This window comes from Tubulanus polymorphus, chromosome 11, assembly GCF_964204645.1.
Source record: "Tubulanus polymorphus chromosome 11, tnTubPoly1.2, whole genome shotgun sequence".
Taxonomy (NCBI): domain Eukaryota; kingdom Metazoa; phylum Nemertea; class Palaeonemertea; order Tubulaniformes; family Tubulanidae; genus Tubulanus; species Tubulanus polymorphus.
The window spans coordinates 352,405-374,618 of record NC_134035.1 but is presented as its reverse complement, the minus strand read 5'-3'; the positions used below and the strand labels follow the sequence as shown (position 1 = coordinate 374,618).

At 38.2% G+C, this 22,214-nt stretch overlaps 1 long non-coding RNA gene across 1 annotated transcript; it reads right to left on the bottom strand.

Moving 5' to 3' along the window:
- Positions 1 to 18,941: 18,941 nt before the first annotated feature.
- On the bottom strand, positions 18,942 to 20,509 carry LOC141912679 (uncharacterized). Its single transcript, XR_012620187.1, has 2 exons — positions 19,748 to 20,509; positions 18,942 to 19,672 (listed from the first exon to the last, which is right to left on the bottom strand). It is a non-coding gene; the product is annotated as an uncharacterized LOC141912679 (long non-coding RNA).
- Between the last annotated feature and the right edge of the window lie 1,705 nt (positions 20,510 to 22,214).

Sequence of the window (22,214 nt, the reverse complement as noted above, 5' to 3'; positions counted from 1 at the left end):
AGTATACGACTACTCATTCGTTAGTTCAAGTATATGACTACTCATTCGTTAGTTCAAGTATATGACTACTCATTCGTTAGTTCTAGTATATGACTACTCATTCGTTAGTTCTAGTATACGACTACTCATTCGTTAGTTCTAGTATACGACTACTCATTCGTTAGTTCAAGTATATGACTACTCATTCGTTAGTTCAAGTATATGACTACTCATTCGTTAGTTCTAGTATATGACTACTCATTCGTTAGTTCTAGTATACGACTACTCATTCGTTAGTTCAAGTATATGACTACTCATTCGTTAGTTCAAGTATACGACTACTCATTCGTTAGTTCAAGTATACGACTACTCATTCGTTAGTTCAAGTATACGACTACTCTTTCGTTAGTTCTAGTATACGACTACTCATTCGTTAGTTCAAGTATACGACTACTCATTCGTTAGTTCTAGTATATGACTACTCATTCGTTAGTTCTAGTATACGACTACTCATTCGTTAGTTCAAGTATATGACTACTCATTCGTTAGTTCAAGTATATGACTACTCATTCGTTAGTTCAAGTATACGACTACTCATTCGTTAGTTCAAGTATACGACTACTCATTCGTTAGTTCAAGTATACGACTACTCTTTCGTTAGTTCTAGTATACGACTACTCATTCGTTAGTTCAAGTATACGACTACTCATTCGTTAGTTCTAGTATATGACTACTCATTCGTTAGTTCTAGTATACGACTACTCATTCGTTAGTTCAAGTATATGACTACTCATTCGTTAGTTCAAGTATATGACTACTCATTCGTTAGTTCAAGTATACGACTACTCATTCGTTAGTTCAAGTATACGACTACTCATTCGTTAGTTCAAGTATATGACTACTCATTCGTTATTTCGTAGGTCAAATTAGTTGACTACGTGTGTTTTGCTGCTGGTTACCCTTTTTTTGCCTTCGATCTATCTGAAGATACCTTCGCCTCTTCCATGCTCTCCTCTGTCCGTGCTTCACTGCTTCTGCGCTGTTCCACGGTTTATGCTGCGGCGCTGTGATCTGAGCCTCTGTCGACTGTATGCGTTTGCTTTTGCCAGTAAGTACCCTTTTATTTTTTTGGTGGGTCCCGGGATGTTTTTTATTGGTTTTTTTCTCCGCTGCGGAACATTGCCAAGTCACTTTTTTGAACTCGATAAATTGGCGTGAGCCTCGGGATAACGATGATAATTATTATCATCCGAATATGTGTTGCAGTGTTGTGACACTTTAACTGTGGACCGTTGATGGTCTTTGTATATATATTATTACTGATCTTTATGTGGCTTGGCAATTAGATCTAGTTGGGGGCCCTTGGACTTCAATATGTTTTGGGGGGCCCCACCCACCCGTTATAACAATGTGATGATGAGGTCAACTATATATATTTTCATCTATTTCACAATGAAATAGATTGCTAAAGGTTTACGGTTTTCCTGAAACCATATTTCATTACGCAGTTTAACTGCCATCTTATGTAAAAAGTTTTAAAATCTGATCTAATGTTGAATGCAGAGTTTTGCTGTACTCTGATATTTTGCAATGAAATAGATTGCTGAAGGTTTACAGTTTTTACTGAAACCAGATTTCATTGAGATTTTTTTCCCTTCTGAAGATACCTTCGCCGTTTTTTACTGAAACCATATTTCATTGCACAGTTTAACTGCCATCTTATGTAATAAGTTTTAAAATCTGATCTAATGTTGAATGCAGAGTTTTGCTGTACTCTGATATTTTGCGATGAAATAGATTGCTGAAGGTTTACAATTTTTACTGAAACCAGATTTCATTGAGATTTTTTTCCCTTCGATCTATCTGAAGATACCTTCGCCGTTTTTTACTGAAACCATATTTCATTACGCAGTTTAACTGCCATCTTATGTAAATAGATTCAATAATACAAACTGACTTAATGTTTAGATCAGTTGTAACTGAGGGCGTAACCTTGGTATTTTTACTGTACATGAAAACATTCCTGTGAAGAAATGTTTTACCCTGTTAACTTTTTAATATTGATATCGCGATAAACTTGTTCCTCTCATATTATCACATTTTACCCGCCCAATATAGGATTCTTGTTTATTTGGTTCAGGGATATACCACGGGTTAGTTGAGGGATTTTTATGCCGCAGTGGAGCTTAATTGTAATCATAAATGGTTTTTGTTCGATTGTATTTCGTAAAAAGGCTTTACCCGGACCATCCTTTTACTTGTCTCGATTCGTCGTCGTCGTCGAACCCGGATCCGCTACCATCGCGATATTCCGCTTATGATCGTCTACGTTTACGTTTTGATTGAAGTAGCGATCGACTGGCACTGCTATCATTTACCGTCAACGCGCGGTGGTCAACTGAACCTAATGTCAACTCACCGCCTGATAAACTGGCTCTGCTATCATTTACCGTCAACGTGCGGTGGTCAACTGAACCTAATGTCAACTCACCGCGTGATAAACTGGCTCTGCTATCATTTACCGTCACCGCGCGGTGGTCAACTGAACCTAATGTCAACTCACCGCGTGATAAACTGGCTCTGCTATCATTTACCGTCAACGCGCGGTGGTCAACTGAATCTACTGTCAACTCACCACGCGATCGACTGGCACTGCTATAATTTACCGTCAACGCGCGGTGGTCATCTAACCCTGCAATCAACTCAGTACTGTCAACTCAAACTGCGGTCAACGCTACTCTCAGCTAAATGTCGACTCAATGGTCAGATCTAATGTCAACTCTATCTTGGAGTCATTCAGTCTTATTACTCCACCAACATTCAACGGTCAACTGGGCAAACAACTCAAGCAAATCAGGTAATTATCTTTCTCATCACTTCTCACTTTAAAATGTGTAGTTTTGTGTAATATTTTGATGTGTTTGAAATCTGTATTTATATTTTGTTTTATCATTTCAGTTTCTCCAATTTGCTGTTGTTACTATGAACCGGAAAACACTGCTTCGCAAAAACAACGTCGTACAGTGTGAACAAATCTGATCAATCAAAATCCACTATATTGCTATCAGTTGCGTCTCGTGGACGGTATCGCTATCAGTTGCGTCTCGTGGACGGTATCGCTATCAGTTCCATCTCGTGGACGGTATCGCTATCAGTTCCATCTCGTGGACGGTATCGCTATCAGTTGCGTCTCGTGGACGGTATCGCTATCAGTTGCGTCTCGTGGACGGTATCGCTATCAGTTGCGTCTCGTGGACGGTATCGCTATCAGTTGCGTCTCGTGGACAACTGAACCTAATGTCAACTCACCGCGTGATAAACTGGCACTGCTATCATTTACCGTCAACGCGCAGTGGTCAACTGAACCTAATGTCAACTCACCGCGTGATAAACTGGCACTGCTATCATTTACCGTCAACGCGCAGTGGTCAACTGAACCTAATGTCAACTCACCGCGTGATAAACTGGCACTGCTATCATTTACCGTCAACGCGCGGTGGTCAACTGAACCTAATGTCAACTCACCGCGTAATAAACTGGCTCTGCTATCATTTACCGTCAACGCGCAGTGGTCAACTGAATCTAATGTCAACTCACCACGCGATCGACTCGCTCCTCTATCATTTACCGTCAACGCGCAGTGGTCATCTAACCCTGCGATCAACTCAGTACTGTCAACTCAAACTGCGGTCAACGCTACTCTCAGCTAAATGTCGACTCAATGGTCAGATCTAATGTCAACTCTATCTTGGAGTCATTCAGTCTTATTACTCCACCAACATTCAACGGTCAACTGGGCAAACAACTCAAGCAAATCCGGTAATTATCTTTCTCATCACTTCTCACTTTAAAATTTGTAGTTTTGTGTAATATTTTGATGTGTTTGAAATCTGTATTTATATTTTGTTTTATCATTTCAGTTTCTCCAATTTGTGCTGTTGTTACTATGAACCGGAAAACACTGCTTCGCAAAAACAACGTCGTACAGTGTGAACAAATCTGATCAATCAAAATCCAGTATATTGCTATCAGTTGCATCTCATGGATGGTATCACTATCAGTTCCATCTCGTGGACAGTATCGCTATCAGTTGCGTCTCGTGGACGGTATCGCTATCAGTTGCATCTCGTGGACGGTATCGCTATCAGTTGCATCTCGTGGACGGTATCGCTATCAGTTGCATCTCGTGGACAGTATCGCTATCAGTTGCGTCTCGTGGACGGTATCGCAATCAGTTCCACCAACTGGACAAACAACTCAAGCAAATCAGGTAAATATTTCTTTGTCATAATTCCTTGTATTCGAATTACTTTATAGATTTGTAACATTTTGATTGGATTGAAATCTATATTTATGTTTTGATTGTTTTGTTGTTTTTCAGTTTCTACAATTTGCTGCTGTTATGATATGGGACGGTCGAAGCGCAAAGTCGATACTCAAGAGAAATTGATATTCAAAGAATTTTGGATATCAAATCTGTGAAATTGAGACCAAAATGATCAAATGTGCGTCTCAATCCTATGAAATTGAGATCAAATGTTCCATATTGAAATATCAAAATTGTCTATCAAATCTTTGAAATCGAGACCAAATTGATCCATGATCCGTGAAACTATCATTTCCTTCAGAATTTAAATATGGAATCTCAGTTATTTGCCTAATTCAATTTTCTTGCCAACAGGATTTGAACCTGTAAATGGATAAATCATTCTGGATGATAATGATGTATTACTAAACGGCAGGACGCAGTTCTATAGGGTTCTGAGTTCAGATTTAACACAAAAAGTTAAATCATGCGTAAGCAATGTACTAATTACTAATTCTAGTTGAAAGATTTGATGATTTGAGTCTTCGAACTCACGAAGCTGAACTTAACAAAGGAAACTTCTATGATTTCCAATGAATTGCCTTTTGAAAAACGACCAAATTATTTTGAGGCATTCATTATTCGGGAATTTTACCTGAATAGAATCCTATTTTTATTGAAATGAAAAGCTCAAGTGAAACACGTGAATAAAATCTCGTGTCTACGTTGGAAACACTTTGTGAAATTTTTCCAATTTCAGAAATTGTCATCAGGAATCGAACCTGAAACTGCACAGATTATTATATCTGGTTTACTCTTACCAATGAGCCAGATGGTGAACTTTAAACAACGTTGAGCAACAGTCAAAATGCTCTCTAAATCTGGATAATTTCGTCATCATTTTTGATTAAATTGCCATTTTTTGACGTCAAATTACTTTCATTTTTAGCCAAAAAACGACTACAGTATCAGTTAAGTCTTATTCATAGATTTTCATGATCTGGTCCTGATATTGAACTTCTGAAATTTGGCATTCGTTTTTCTTACAGATATCGTCATCAAATTATTGAAACTGAAAGGATTTTCCTGTTGGAATTTCTTTTTAGTTTCCATGTTTTGTATTCGATGCTGGTTTTGAACAAGTACAAAATTTCTAAGGAGAAATCTCTAACATTTCTCGGCTTACAGGGACCGAACCTGTCACTATAAAATTACCAAGTTTTGTGTGATATCAAAATCTGCTATTTTTGGTATCAAATACTTTCATTTTCAGCAAAAACTACAACAGTTATGAAGTTATGTCTTATTCATAACTTCATAAACTGAACCTGATATCGAACTTCTCAACTTTGGAAAATTTGTTGGGAAGTTTTTGTGAAATTTATTGTCATCAAAGTAAAATCCTAAAAGGAGTTTCTTATTCATGGAATCATGTATGTTTTAGTTTCCATGTTTTGCATTTGATGCTCGGTTCAAAAGAACCCGAAGTGTTTAGAAATGATAAAGTCTTTAACACTTTTCAGTTTAGTAGAAATAATGTGTATCTTCAGGGACCGAACCTGTAAACATTATTTCAAGTCTCATGTGACTTCATCAAAATCAATTATGAAAAATCTCGATGTGATACGATTATTCATTGTTCGACATTTCAGTCGACTCAGGTTCGAACAAGGGAAAAAAACGTTTGTGTAATGAAAGAAAAAAAATTATGTAAGAAAAAAAAAATATTGTAAGAAAAAAATATATATTGTAAATCAACGACGATAACGACAACAACGGGAATGGCAACGATGGACAACAATAGTAACCATAGTAACAACTAATTGGCTCCGTTAACTCCTGATACAACATCCACTCTATGACCACACGTTCAGTGGTCAACTTACTCAAAACCGGTAAGATCTAATGTCAGTGATCAACTCCGTGCTATCGATTGATTCGCTCTGCTATCATTTACCGTCAACGCGCAGTGGTCAACTGAATCTACTGTCAACTCACCACGTGATCGACTGGCACTGCTATCATTTACCGTCAACGTGCGGTGGTCATCTAACCCTGCGATCAACTCAGTACTGTCAACTCAAACTGCGGCCAACGCTACTCTCGGCTAAATGTCGACTCAATGGTCAGATCTAATGTCAACTCTATCTTGGAGTCATTCAGTCTATTACTCCACCAACATTCAACGGTCAACTGGGCAAACAACTCAAGCAAATCAGGTAATTATCTTTCTCATCACTTCTCACTTTAAAATTTGTAGTTTTGTGTAATATTTTGATGTGTTTGAAATCTGTATTTATATTTTGTTTTATCATTTCAGTTTCTCCAATTTGCTGTTGTTACTATGAACCGGAAAACACTGCTTCGCAAAAACAACGTCGTACAGTGTGAACAAATCTGATCAATCAAAATCCACTATATTGCTATCAGTTGCATCTCGTGGACGGTATCGCTATCAGTTGCATCTCGTGGACAGTAACGCTATCAGTTGCGTCTCGTGGACGGTATCGCTATCAGTTGCGTCTCGTGGACAGTATTGCTATCAGTTGCGTCTCGTGGACGGTATCGCTATCAGTTCCATCAACTGGACAAACAACTCAAGCAAATCAGGTAAATATTACTTTCTCATAATTCCTTGTATTTGAATTACTTTGTTGCTTTGTAATATTTTGATCGGATTGAAATCTATATTTATATTTTGATTATTTTGTTGTTTTTCAGTTTCTACAATTTGCTGCTTTTATGATATGAACTGTAAAGCAGGATGTGCCGAACAGTGTGAAAAATCGCATTCAGAAAAAAATGTACCAAACCAATGTGATTACAAAACATCAATCTTGCGATGTAAAGTAACATAGAAACAATTCAATCTATCGAAACATCAGGTTTGCTGTTATCAGTCAAGAGACTGTCTGATATAAATGCGTGAGAGTCACCTGCTATGCTATCCAGTCTTACGGGACCGTCTCATACAATGCGATATCGAGTATGAAAGTTGAATGATACCCACAGCGAAAAGGCTTATATGATACAATACGTCATGTTCATCAGTAACAAAGAAACGAGACGAACTGAGTTGAGACACCAAGGATCAAGTAACCCGCTATCTGTCGTAGATCCAGTAACCCGCTATCTGTCGTAGATCCAGTAACCCGCTATCTGTCGTAGATCCAGTAACCCGCTATCTGTCGTAGATCCAGTAACCCGCTATCTGTCATAGGGCTGTCGTATATAGTCCAATACGTCACGATCGCGAGTAATAACGAAACAGGTCGAATCAAAAACGTTCCAGTGCACAAATTACTCGCTAGCGTTCCTTCTCGCTTGCGATCTCGAGATATTTTCCAGAAAGAAAAATTTGGTTGAAAGTGTACGTTGTGTAATCGGGTAGTGGAAGGAGTTAAGGGAGCTGAATCGCCTCGTTCGTTCGTTCGTTACTACGTTTGGTTACTTCGCGTAATTAGACTCGTTTTAAAATTCGTAAACGCTTCATCGACGATGACGACAACTTCAGCAACGACGACTACAGGATTTTAGTGGTTGAAAAATATTTGTATTCGAAAAAAAAAAAACTTGGATTGATATTTTAGATGATTAGAAAATAAATTGTAGGAAACATAAAGAGAGATATGTTAAACATAAAACATATTTTGAGAAACCTAAAAGATAACATTAAAGCTTGAATTATCGAAAAAATATATTATTGTAAGAAAAGAAAAAATATATTATTATTGTAAGAAAAGAAAAAATAAATTGTAAGAAAAGAAAAGATATATTATTGTAAGAAAGGAAAAAAATATATCATTGTAAGAAAGGAAAAGATATATTATTGTAAGAAAGGAAAAGATATATTATTGTAAGAAAGGAAAAAAATATATTATTGTAAGAAAAGAAAAAAAAATTTCTAAGAAAATAAGGCATAAATATCTTAGACAATAAGAAAAGAATATTGTGAAGAAGCAGTTGAATTAACAGATTTGAATAATACAAACATAAATCGAATACCGGGTAGTTAACAGTTGAGTCAAGTTTAGAATAATCTAGTGCAGGTTTATATGTGATATTTGATTACAAATTTGAAGTCACTGAAATAGGATTTAGACAAACGTAGATGAATTACTGAACTGTTGATCTGTCAATAATTTGAGTTTAGAGATTGTGGTGAATATTATTAGGATATTTGGTGAATAATTGAATTGTAAATCAGTAAATTTTAGAAGTTAGAATATTTATTATGATGGACTGGACATAGAAAAGTGAATAACTGAAAATAAACTGAATTGTCGAATTATGAATACGATTCTATTCAAGAGATTGATTTAAAGCGTTTCATGTTGTTTTAGTGTGGTTGAATATCTATCAAATAATCTTTAATGTTTGATCGAAGTTGATTGACTTTAATTCTTGAGTCGATCGGTGAAAAACTGCTGAAAAATGAAGAAACCTAGATAGAGTAATAGAAATTTTGAATAGACTATAGAAATCTATGGTATAGATATTTCATTGAAAAGGAGATTATGAATTACTTGTGTGAAGTTTGTGTTGGTCGAAAAATGTTTTGTAGCTGTAAGAAAAGAGTTGACAAAAATTCTGATAAACACAGTGATATACGATTAAAACTGTAAAATGAAGAAATGGAATAATCATTGAAAGAAATTTTGATACAGATTTTGATAAACTGTTGTGCGTGAAAATATAGGAAACATTTTTGTGAAACAATTAGATTTAGATACTGTGTTAAACAGTGTTAAACCATGAAGGAAGAAATCTGATGATTTTGAAATATTCCTGTTTTTCCAGTGGTGTGGCATAAATAGATTTAAATGCGGAAGTACTATGATGATTTTTGTGATTATGAAACATTCCCGTTTTTCTTGTTATAAGAATTTTCCTCATTTAAGGTTTCAAGGTCAGGTTACGAAAGTCCGCATAGGAATATGGTTTAGGTTACAAGAATAAGATATAGAACAGTGAGGTGATTTTGTTGAAAAATGTTACTATTTTGTGAATTGCATTCCGTGCCACTAGATATTTTCATATATATATATATATATATATATATATATATATATATATATATGTGTGCTGATATATAATTACTCAGGTTGTTCAAGCGATAAAATAGAAGTATTTGATGTGGAAATATACGATGAATTTTGTGTGATTTTTCTTGTGATACAGAAAGATCTTGATAAACTGTTGTATAATGAATACAGTTATATTAAAACCGTAAAGGGAAAAATTTGATGATTCTGAAACATTCCTGTTTTTCTAGTGGCTTGATGTTGAAATATTATGATTGTGTTTTTGTGATTGTGAAACATTCCAGTTTTTCACAGTCCAGGTTTGTCTAGGTTACAAAGATAAAACTTATAAAAATCGTGAGGGTGATTTTGTTGGAAGATTTTATCAGTATTTTGTGATTTGCACTGATACTGATGATGGTTACTCGGGTTATATATTCAATCTATTAAATAGAAACTAGCAGTGATAATAAATAGCTACTCGCGATTTCATATGATCTCATTTTTATAATATGTTAAACAGGCAAAGTCTAATTAAGTCATGTAAACTTTGTATGTTTTCATTTTCATTGAAGAGTTAGAGTGTATATAATTTTGAACACGATTACATATAAACACGTGTGTTCTAAAAATGTAGATAGAGATGTATTTATATGTTTAAATTCATTTGGAAAAACATGACCTTTTATGATTGTTTGATATTTGTTGTTTGTTCATTTGGATTTTTGTTCTCAAAACGGGATTTTATTTGTGAACAGCAGAAGGTGAAAAATGAATGAAAGAGGATAAAATCCAATAGCTATGAATGATCCAACCCCATGAATTTCTTTTTATTCATTGGTTTTATCTTGGAAAAGTGAAGAAAGAAGATGTAACTCCAGCACTTCGGGATATAGACCCCAAGCACATCCCTTCTCTATAGAGCTTATTCTGAATTTCCTCTCCCTTGTTGATCTATGGTGAACTGGTTGAAATGTTTAAAGTGAAAAAAAATATAATGCTAAAACCATTTTGAACAGAAGAGTAGTTAAAACCAGATCGCCAAGATAATTCCATTACTCGCCTACCATTTACATGGTAAATGGGGAAAAATAATTTTGTTAATCGAGATAGAAATAAAAACATTTTGAAAACATTGGTGACATGAAAGTTATTGACAAAATATACAGATACTTTACTATACACCACTGGAGGGATCTATACATGTATGACGATATCTAAACCATCTTGGATCAATTTTGCTGAGTGGAAATTTGAAGCTCTAAGTAATGTGTCTAAATTTGGAATGTTTTCGCAAGTTTAGCAAGAATTGGTCACAATCACCATTCACTTCTTACTCTTCACCATCAGAATACATTACCACATTTTTCCTGAAGATGAAAATTTGGCCAAAATGACTCATGTCTGTTTTTAGGATGTTTGTCATCATTAGGAACTATATATTGACATTTTTGTTTGTTGATCAGGACTACATCGAACTGGATGTTGGCAAGCGTTAGAACTCACCGAGAGGATAAACAAACAATCGAACAAATATTGGGAGAACTTGACGTCAGTTATAGTGAACTTTACGAGGACTAAATATGTGACACTACCGATTTGCTTTTGAACTAAAAACAGGGCAACTGAAAAAAAACTGTGTGGCATCTAGAACCTGTCGTTCTCTCCCGGACGAAACTAGGAATATCCCCGATTCAAATTTACTCTTAAGCCTAATTCTTTCATAGAAAGTTGTTCCTTTAATAGTTTCAGAGCATTTTTTCTGGTTACAGTGTTAGTGGTAGTTGAATGCACTATTTTAGAGAATAAAATTTAATTTGCTCAGAATTCTTCCTTTGGCATGTGAGCCTATCGCTTTACCGGATGCTAATACATTCCGCTGACAAAACAGTTCTATCAAAAATGGTTTGAAATTCGTTTTAAAAGGATGATCCCCTTCAAAAAACCTTAAACGACAGTAGAATTATTCATATACAATGGAATCGTATTAAACATTGAACGAAATTCGGCTAAGAAAAATCTCTTTATTACTCGCATTCCACAGTAAGATAGCGAGGCCGAGTTAGATATCTACCGTACAGTGCTGCCCCTATGAATTACGGTAGCGGAATTTCTGTGAACTAAAATAGTAGTGCATATTTACCGCCGGAATTTAAATTTCCTTATTACGTACGATACGGACCAGTGTGGCGCCTAATTCTGATTGAATATGATACTATGAAAACGTTCTGAATTTTGTATGATATTTCCTAATTTTTTAGGTAACATATTTAATTCTTTTAGCTAAAATTCACTTACCTATCAATTAATGTAGTATTTATATACAGAATAACTTATTCGTTTACATTTTTGAATGATAAAATTGACAAAATGTCCATATTTTTTCTTCGATATATTCTAATTGCGCAGAAATAATCAGGGAACATACAAACACCTGTCGCTCTCTCCCAGACCATACTAGAAATACCCCGATTCAAAAGTACTCTTTCAAGGCTTATTCTTTCATAGAAAAATTGTTTGGCCAGATGTTTCAGAGCAGTTTTCAGAGTTTGAGAAATTTCCTCGGAATCCGGCCCGCAAATCGGTAATTAGTTCGTCCACTACGGCCGTTCGAAGACTCTGGCAAGCGAGTATTATGTTAGTTCACGTTTTCCACGCTATCGTTATACATAGGGGCAGCACTAGATGGTCAAGATTAGATCGCACTATTTTTACTGTGGAGCGGGCTCAATTCAATCGCTAATTCTTTATTTACAGTGAACTATTCCCTCAATTGATAAAGACTTTAAAGCCACGATGATTTTAAATGTACGACTTTTGAATTGGGTAAAATGATAAGAATTCATCATATTTTATGTACTCAGGGCCCCGGGGACGCACAGGGAGACCTCACTCCACCGCAAACACGTCACGACACACTAGTCAGGCCCTGACTCGACCAGTTAGTTACAATGGCTTTCTCCCTGCCACAGGCTGGGCTCTTGTGAAAAACGAGAATCTGTTAAACCAGTGTGACCAGGGGACTGAAAACTGCTGAAAACCTTTGCTGAAGCCTTTAGGCTACTATGTCAGAGTAATTGTACTGTTTTGCTCCCCTTTTCACCCATCCTTCCTCAACCTCTCACCCCATCCTCCTTCAACCTCACCCAACCTCATCATCCCATTGTCCCCAACCTCTCGCCCCATCCTCCCTCAACCTCTCACCCCATCCTCCCCAACCTCTCACCCCATCCTCCCCCAACCTCTCAGTCAGTCTCCCTGTTAATGTGATTTCAATTTTAGTATTTCAGGTTTTCCTCTGTCGGGCTGTGGTGTAAACTTCATCACGAATACTGGATGTGGTGGACTTCAACTGAAATTTATCACAGTTTTACTTCTTCCGGACTACTAGTGAACTAACCAGACTATATGTGAACTAACCGGACCATTTAGTCCATTTAGGACCATTTAGATTGATACTCATAAAAAACAGTCAGTGGTGGACTTCAGGAGGTGTTGAACTCTGTGGATTTGTGGGACTCGGTGGACTACCATTACTGCTAGACAAGGGCTGGTGAGTGTGAGTAGAATTTCTTAAAAGTTTCCGAAACAATTATGAGAAAGCAGTTTATCTGTAAACACTGTTCACTGCATTTCATAAGAATTGTCAATGTGGTTATTTGAAGCAGGCTGTAATTGTGTTGCAGGAATTATAATTCAGGGTTTTTAGTAAGAGCATCAATTTCTACCTTAAAAATTAATTAAATATTAAAAATTAATTGAATATTTGACATCATTGAATAAAAATCGTTTTTGGACCGAATTTCGCGGGCGAATTTCATCAAAATTTGTGACGAAATTAAGGGGGTCAAAACACAAAATCCTGAATATCTCATTTTAGGAGCCTCGGATCCTAAATCTAACCTCATATTTGTAACCAGCACCCCAAAAAACATGTCTGCACTAAATTTTATTAAAATTGGGCCAAAAAAATATTTTGACTTTGTACCCCATTTTTGGGGTGCATATTTTGGGCATTAAAACCCTTATTTGCCCATGAAGATGAATTCTGATTCAAAATCTGATTGCGGATCCGGAATCTACACCTCAGAATACATATTCCTACCAAATTTCGAAGGAATCAGAGAAAAAAAATTTTTCGCCGAAAAAAAACTCCTGGACTAACACACCTTAGATTTTTGCCATTTTTTGCCAAAAAATCGAATCTCTTCGATTTGCTTGAAATTTCAGTCATTTATATTGTCAAGGGTGCTGATTCCAAATCTGCAATCAGATTTTGAATATCTCAAAAACTCTGGGGTCCAAGGCCTTTTGAAAATTTAGGGGGGTCCCCCAATAATTCGAATTTATCATTTTCTGGGCCTCAGATCCGAAAAATTCGTTCAGATTTGTGATCAGCACCCCAGAATACATGTCTAACCGGAATTTCATCAAAATCGGAGACAAAAAATATTTGACCCCTGACACTCATTTTGGGGAGTAGCCTACCTTAGATTGCCATTTCTCTGATATACCGGTAACTAGACTTAACTCTTACACTGTGTATAACTGTTTGGTGGCCTCAAATCTATTAAGTTTCATTTATATCTTTTAGGATGTTTCTCATCATTAGGATGGAATTATTGACTTTTTGAGTTTGATGATCAGGATCAGATGAACTGGATAAATATGTGTTGGCAGTGTTAGAACTCACCGGGAGGATAAACAAACAAACGAACAAATATTGGGAGAACTTGACTTCAAATTTACTCTTCTTTAATAGTTTCCGAGCATTATTTCTGGTTACAGTGAATAGTGGTAGTTGAATGCACTATTTTAGAGAATAAAATTTAATTTGCTTGAAATTCTTCCTTTGGCATGTGAGCTTAGCGCTTTGATGGATGCTAATACATTCCGCAGACAAAAGAGTTCTATCACAAACGGTTTGAAATTCGTTTTAAAAAGAGAATCCCCTTCTAAAAACCTTAAACGATAGTAGAATTATTCATATACAATGGAATCGTATTAGAAAATCAACGAAATCGGCTAAGAAAAATATCTGTATTGCTCGCATGCCACAGTAACATAGCGAGGATGAGTTAGATATTTACCGTACAGTGCTGCCCCTATGAATAACGATAGCGGAATTTCTGTGAACTAAAATAGTAGCGCATATTTACCGCCGGAATTTAAATGTCCTTATTACGTACAATACAGACCAGTGTGTCGTCTAATTCTGATTAAATATGATACTATGAATACGTTCTGAATTTTGTATGATATTTCCTTATTTTTAGGTAACATATTTAATTTTTTTTAGCTAAAATTCACTTACTTATCAATAAATATAGTATTTGTATACAGAATAAATTATTCATTTTCATTTTTTAATGATAATATATCATCAGAATTGACAAAATGTCAATATTTCTTCTTCGATATATTCTATTTACGCGCAAATAAACAGGGAACTTACAAACACCTGTCGCTCTCTCCCAGACCATACTAGAAATACCCCGATTCAAATTAACTCTTTTAAGGCTCATTCTCTTATAGAAAAATTGTTTGGTTCGAACGTTTCAGAGCAGTTTTCAGAGTTTGAGAATTTTCCTCGGAATCCGGCCCGCCAATCGGTAATTAGTTCGTCCACTCCTGCCGTTCAAAGACTCTGGCAAGCGAGTATTATGTTAGTTCACATTTTCCACGCTATCGTTATACATAGCGGCAGCACTAGACGGTCGAGATTGAATTAATCGCGCTATTTTACTGTGGAGCGGGCTCAATTCAATCGCTAATTCTTTATTTACAGTGAACTATTCCCTCAATTGATAAAGACTTTAAAGCCACGCTGATTCTAAATGTACGAATTTCGATATTGGTAAAAAAGATAAAAATTCATGCTTGATATTTCATTTTCATGTCCTCAGGTACACACAGTTTAGGGGGACCTCACTCCAGTGACTTCGCAGACACTTCACGACAGTCAGTGGAGGCCGGGACCTACTCAAATTTAGTCTGAATCAGTCAGTTGTTGTTACTACGGGTTCCGGGTTGTTTGGGTAACGACGGCTAGGTGCTAGGCTAACACGAACAGGGACCTCACTCGGTTTCAAAAACCACTTTCTAGCCTACACGGGCCGCACTACCCTAGCCGCTTGCATTGCACATGGTGCAGCAGGCGATAGTTTCACAAATCTTGATGAACTGTTCTTTAACTTCCTCCAGCACCACATCTTGTTCAGCAGGTTACACCAGCTTTCTTCCACTGCCACAGGCTGGGCTCTTGTGTAAAACGTGAATCTGTTAATCCAGTGTGACTGAAAACTGCTGAAAACTTTTGCTTAAGCCTTTACTATGTCAGAGTTATTGTACTGTTTTGCTTCCCTTTTCACCCATCCTCCCTCAACCTCTCACCCGACCCTCCCTCAACCTCTCAACCCACCCTCCCCAACCTCTCAACCCACCCTCCCTTACCTCTCACCCCATCCTCTCTCAACCTCTCACCCCACCCTCCCTCAACCTCTCAACCCACCCTCCCCAACCTCTCAACCCACCCTCCCCAACCTCTCACCCCATCCTCTCTCAACCTCTCACCCCATCCTCCCCAACCTCTCACCCCATCCTCCCTCAACCTCTCACCCCATCCTCCCCCAACCTCTCACCCCATCCTCCTCCACCTATCACCCCATCCTCCCCAACCCCTCACCACATCCTCCCCCAACCTCTCACCCCATACTCCCTCAACCTCTCACCCCATCCTCCCCAACCTCTCATCCCATCCTCCCCCAACCTCTCACCCCATCCTCCCTCAACCTCTCAGTCAGTCTCCCTGTTAATGTGATTTCAATTTTAGTATTTCAGGTTTTCCTGTCGGGCTGTGGTGTAAACTTCATCACGAAACTGGATGTTGACTTCAACTGAAATTCATCACAGTTTTATTTCTTCAGTGAACTTCTTCCGGACTACTAGTGAACTAACTGGACTTCTAGTCAACTAACCGGACTATAAGTGAACTAACTGGACTACTAGTGAACTAACCAGACTATATGTGAACTAACTGGACTATTTAGTCAACTAACCGGACTATAAGTGGATTGATACTCATAAAAATACAGTCAGTGGTGGACTCCAGGAGGTGTGGATTTGTGGAACTCAGTGGACTACCATTACTGCTAGACAAGGGCTAGTGAGTGTGTGAGTAGAATTTCTTATAAGTTTCCAAAACAATTATGAGAAAGCAGTTTATCTGTAAACACTGTTCACTGCATTTCATAAGAATTGTCAATGTGGTTATTTGAAGCAGCCTGTAATTCTGTTGCAGGAATTATAATACAGGGTTTTAGTAAGAGCATCAATTTCTACCTTAAAAATTAATTGAATATTTGATCATTGAATAAAATTCGATTTTGGGCCGAATTTCCCAGGCAAATTTCATCAAAATTTGTGACGAAATTAAGGGGGTCAAAACACGAAATCCTGAATATCTCATTTTAGTTGCCTCGGATCCAAAATCTAACCCCATATTCGTAATCAGCACCCCAAAAAACATGTCTGCACTAAGTGTCATTAAAATTGGGCCAAAAAAAAATTTTGACTTTGTACCCCATTTTTGGGGTGCATATTTTGGGCATTAAAACCCATATTTGCCCATGAAGATGAATTCCGATTCAAAATCTGATTGCGGATCCGGAATCTACACCTTAGAATACATATTCCTACCAATTTTAGAAGGAATCAGGGAAAAAAAATTTTTCGCCGAAAAAAAACTCCTGGACTAACACCTTAGATTTTTGCCATTTTTGGCCAAAAAACCGAATCTCTTCGATTTGCTTGAAATTTTAGTCCTTTATATTTTCAGGGGTGCTGATTCCAAATCTGCAATCAGATTTTGAATATCTCGAAAACTCTGGGGTCCAAGGCCTTTTGAAAATTTAGGGGGTCCCCCAATAATTCGAATTTCTCATTTTCTGGGCCTCAGATCCGAAAAATTCGTTCAGATTTGTGATCAACACCCAAGAATACATGTTTATACTGAATTTCATCAAAATCGGAGACAAAAAATATTTGACCCCTGACACTCATTTTGGGGAGTAGCCTACCATTTCTCTGATACACCAGTAACTTTACTTAACTTTTACACTGTGTATAACTGATTGGTTGCCTCAAATCTATAAAGTTTCATTTATATCTTTTAGGATGTTTGTCATCATTAGGATGGAATTATTGACGTTTGTGTTTGATGATCAGGACTACATCAGATGAACTGGATAAAATATGTGTTGGCAGCGTTAGAACTCACCGGGAGGATAAACAAACAAACGAACAAATATTGGGAGAACTTGACTTCAGTTATAGTGAACTTTATGTCCACGAGGACTAACTATGTGATGACTTTGCTGCTGATGGGATAAATATCTGTTTGAACTAAAAACTGTAAAACTAAAACTACTGACGGCATCTAGAATCTGCCGGATAGAAAACAACGAGGAACATAGAAGTTCAGGTGATATACAATCCTATCCTCTGTCTCTCTCTATCATCTCTCATCCTCATCTCTCATACTCATCTCTCATACTCATCTCTCATACTCATCCTCATCTCACTCTTTCATCCTCATCTCATACTCATCTCTCATACTCATCTCATACTCATCCTCATCTCACTCTTTCATCCTCATCTCATACTCATCTCTCATACTCATCTCTCATACTCATCTCTCATACTCATCTCTCATACTCATTTCTCATTCTCATTTCTCATCTCTCATACTCATTTCTCATCCTCATCTCTCATAGCCATCTCTCATCCTCATCTCTCATACTTCATTCTCATCTCTCATCCTCATCTCTCATACTCATCTCACTCTTTCATCCTCATCTCATACTCATTTCTCATCCTCATCTCTCATAGCCATCTCTCATCCTCATCTCTCATACTTCATTCTCATCTCTCATCCTCATCTCTCATACTCATCTCACTCTTTCATCCTCATCTCATACTCATCTCTCATCCTCATCTCTCATACTCATCTCATACTCATCTCTCATCTCATACTCATCCTCATCTCACTCTTTCATCCTCATCTCATCCTCATCTCTCATTCTCATCTCTCATACTCATTTCTCATTCTCATCTCTCATACTCATCTCATCTCTCATCTCTGGTCTCATTCTCCACCATCTACCGGGTTGTGATAGGAACTAGTTCCTGTCTCGCCCGGTAGATGGCATTATTTTTTTGATAAAATTTGCTTAAGCAATGGATAAATATGAGTTCCCCTGTAGGCTGTCAGTACGTCCCTATAGCGTAGTGGGTAGGGTGCTGGACTGCTAGACAGTGGTTGGTGGTTCAAATCCCGTATTTTAAATAAAATTTTATTGGTTGTTGATTAAATAAAAATGTTGAATTTTGATTTTGTTCGTTTCAATAAAATGTTGAATTTTACTTTTGCAAACAAGCTGTAACAAATTCCTACTTTGAATTTGGAATAAATCCTTTGATTGTACTTTGCGTTTGTCCTTTCCTTTTTGACTTTGTCCTTTCCTTGAACGTGAGAAGTTGTACGAGAGTCCGGGGCAAGTGGAAGTTGTGAGAGGGGAGAGTCCTTTCCGGGGCAAAGTGCCCGAGACAAAGAGATTTTATTAAAGAGAGCATTTTATATATGGACGTTTATTTATTTACGTTACTTTTTATAACATGCGGCAAAACGAAATAATGACGAGTAGAGTCTGCGTCTCGAGGTTTGGAGATGGTTCTGAAGTCGGAGTAGAGTCTGCGTCTCGAGGTTTGAAGATGGTTCTGTAGTCGGAGTAGAGTCTGCGTCTCGAGGTTTGAAGATGGTACTGTAGTCGGAGTGCGTCTCGAGGTTTGAGAATGGTTCTGTAGTCGGAGTAGAGTCTGCGTCTCGAGGTTTGAAGATGGTTCTGTAGTCGGAGTAGAGTCTGCGTCTCGAGGTTTGAAGATGGTACTGTAGTCGGAGTAGAGTCTGCTTCTCGAGGTTTGAAGATGGTACTGTAGTCGGAGTAGAGTCTGCGTCTCGAGGTTTGAAGATGGTACTGTAGTCGGAGTAGGGTCTGCGTCTCGAGGTTTGAAGATGGTACTGTAGTCGGAGTAGAGTCTGCGTCTCGAGGTTTGGAGATGGTTCTGTAGTCGGAGTAGAGTCTGCGTCTCGAGGTTTGAGGATGGTACTGTAGTCGGAGTAGAGTCTGCGTCTCGAGGTTTGAAGATGGTACTGTAGTCGGAGTAGAGTCTGCTTCTCGAGGTTTGAAGATGGTACTGTAGTCGGAGTAGGGTCTGCGTCTCGAGGTTTGAAGATGGTTCTGTAGTCGGGGTAGAGTCTGCGTCTCGAGGTTTGAAGATGTTGCCGTCACTCAAATATTGCCAGCTGAAAAACAAATCGGATAATCGTCAAGCTAATGAAGATGCAAAATGTACGGATGGGTAAGTTTAATATAATTACCTTATCTTAATGTAAAGATACCGAAACAGCAAAATGTGAGTTGATGCGGTTCCCAATGCAGCAGCAGCAGCAGCAGCAGTAGCAGCAGCAGCAGCAGACTAGTTCAGGACGTTGCGACAAACGAATTGTGTGTACATGTAGTTGTCAGTAGTAGCGAACTGGTTTCGGTTTAACCCTAAAAAGACACAATATTCATAATGTATGAATGTGCGCGAAATAGAACATCGGAAATCAGCGACAACAGCAACTAGTCTTCATCAGCAAATTAGCCGTCATCTGTTTGTAGTTGAAATCCGACATCAACAGCAGCAGCAACACCAGTAACAGCAGCAGCAGTATCGGGATCTCCTCCGCGATCATCTGCACCATCAGCCGCCAGTCTCATCTTGCGTTCTCAATCGCTAGGCGTCACAAATTCCTTCACGTTCCAGTCTCTCCTTACATCATCAGCCGCTTATTAGTTGGTTGTTCGCTTGAAGCCACACTTTCTTCACGCCTTGTTGCAGAGCTCTTATAGGTGACCTTCATCGCTGGACATCAGTTCTCGGACTGGCATCGGGCGGCTCGAACCGCGCTTCTAATACCTACGTCAACCAATCAGCGACGGTGCATCATCGATGCGACCGGATTGGATCAATCAGAAAGCTCGATCGCGCATTCCTGTGACAGACCCGAGTCCGTGACGCTAATCCGCAAGAACCATTCAATTCGTGCCAAACATTTTCAATGGGGCCTACAGGTCATCGAGTTTAATTCGACTATTCATAGAGGCACATATTGTTAAAGATAGAAATATCGAATGCTACGATTTTAGCCTAAAATTGTATGCTGAAATTTTAGCTAATGGTTTAGATAAACTCCAACAAACTTTAGTGTAGATTTCCCTTCTATTTAAGTCCGGTTTTGAACTGTAATACCGGCTCAATTTTACTTTTTTCGAGTTTTGCTTTATGATATTGAAGTTTGCTTAAGGGTTTGTGCAGTGACGCGGCACTATTGTGTAGTAGAGCGTATGGCAGGTCTCCAGTGAGTGATTCTCTATTGGATAGAGTCGTTTTGAAGCCGAATTTATACACAAGTTCACCAGACATCGCCGCGTACACATCTTCTTTAACTGAAATCTGGTGAAAAATTATGGAAGTTTTATCATCAGTTGAGAAAGAACTGTGATTGATCACCGCGCGCTGCTTGTACCGAATAGTCGCTTGGATTTCTTCAGTTCGAGGAATTAAATAAATATAAAATGACCCAAACCCTCACCACTCAACTTAAAATAACAAACTAATATTGTAAAAAAGTCGAAGGTCCCTGGGGGAATTACTCCGCTGCCGGGACCGGTATTGTGGGATAAATAAATAATTCAGCCAGAAACGACTGAATTAAACATAATTTACCCCACACCAGTTATTTTGTAGGACTCACGCATTAGCAACCTCATTCCAGGGAGGACAGTACTCTCGACTCGCCCGCTTACCGGAGATCACTTGCCACATCCTGACCCGCCTCCTCCGAGACTCGAACCTGGGCCACAGCGGTGACACGCTAGTCGCCGACCGACTAAGCCATCCGGTCCGCCCGATTGTGACAGGAAAACATTCGAACATATTCCACGGCCATTCACATTCGGACAAAAGACCATGACGTCACAATGGTCAACGCCGTGACGATGTCGACTCAGACTGAAATCGCCCATTTCTGACCAAACTTGCAGCTCCAGAGTCTATATCTTGAATCTCTACAAATATATAACTGATCGTTGCAGCATATTAGGCCTAGATACGACGGTTGGTTTTTGAATTTGAGAGTTCTAAATAGCGTATTTCCGTTTCAAAAATCCAATATCCTGAATCCCCACAAAACTGTACGTGCGTCTCGTATGACAGCCGATCTGACTCATGTACAGAATATATATAGACTAATCACGTCCCGGTCACGGCCATGGTTCCAGTTAAGTCGTGCGCGACACATTTTGTTCAAATACGTATGCAACTTGCGCCTCTTAACCCTTAAAAAACTTCGATTATAGTTAAGGAATGATTATTTTACTTTTAATATCACTATCATCAACGGCCTAAACCATTCCTTGGCCATTCATTGTCGAACGAAAGTTGGGCTCGGCTGATAATGGTTTTCGCCCCACATACCCAAACTAACTTTTGAAATAATCAAACCTTTAGAAAGAGGGGTATCCCAGTACAGGTATGCCAGTACATCCGAGCCGAATATAGAAGGAAATCCCCCACCTGTTCTGTACTCTTTCTCCAGGCGAAAAAGTCCAGAAAATCCCTTGTTTTATCATCAATCTGTCTCTCAGGACCAATGGATTTGGGGTCCCTCTTCATTACAAATATGGTATGATGCCTGACTGGATAAATGGATGACTGGTGACCGAATGACCGAGCGACTGATTGATGAGATATTCTTAACAATACAATCTAGGAAATGCAGAAATCACAGAGGACCCTTA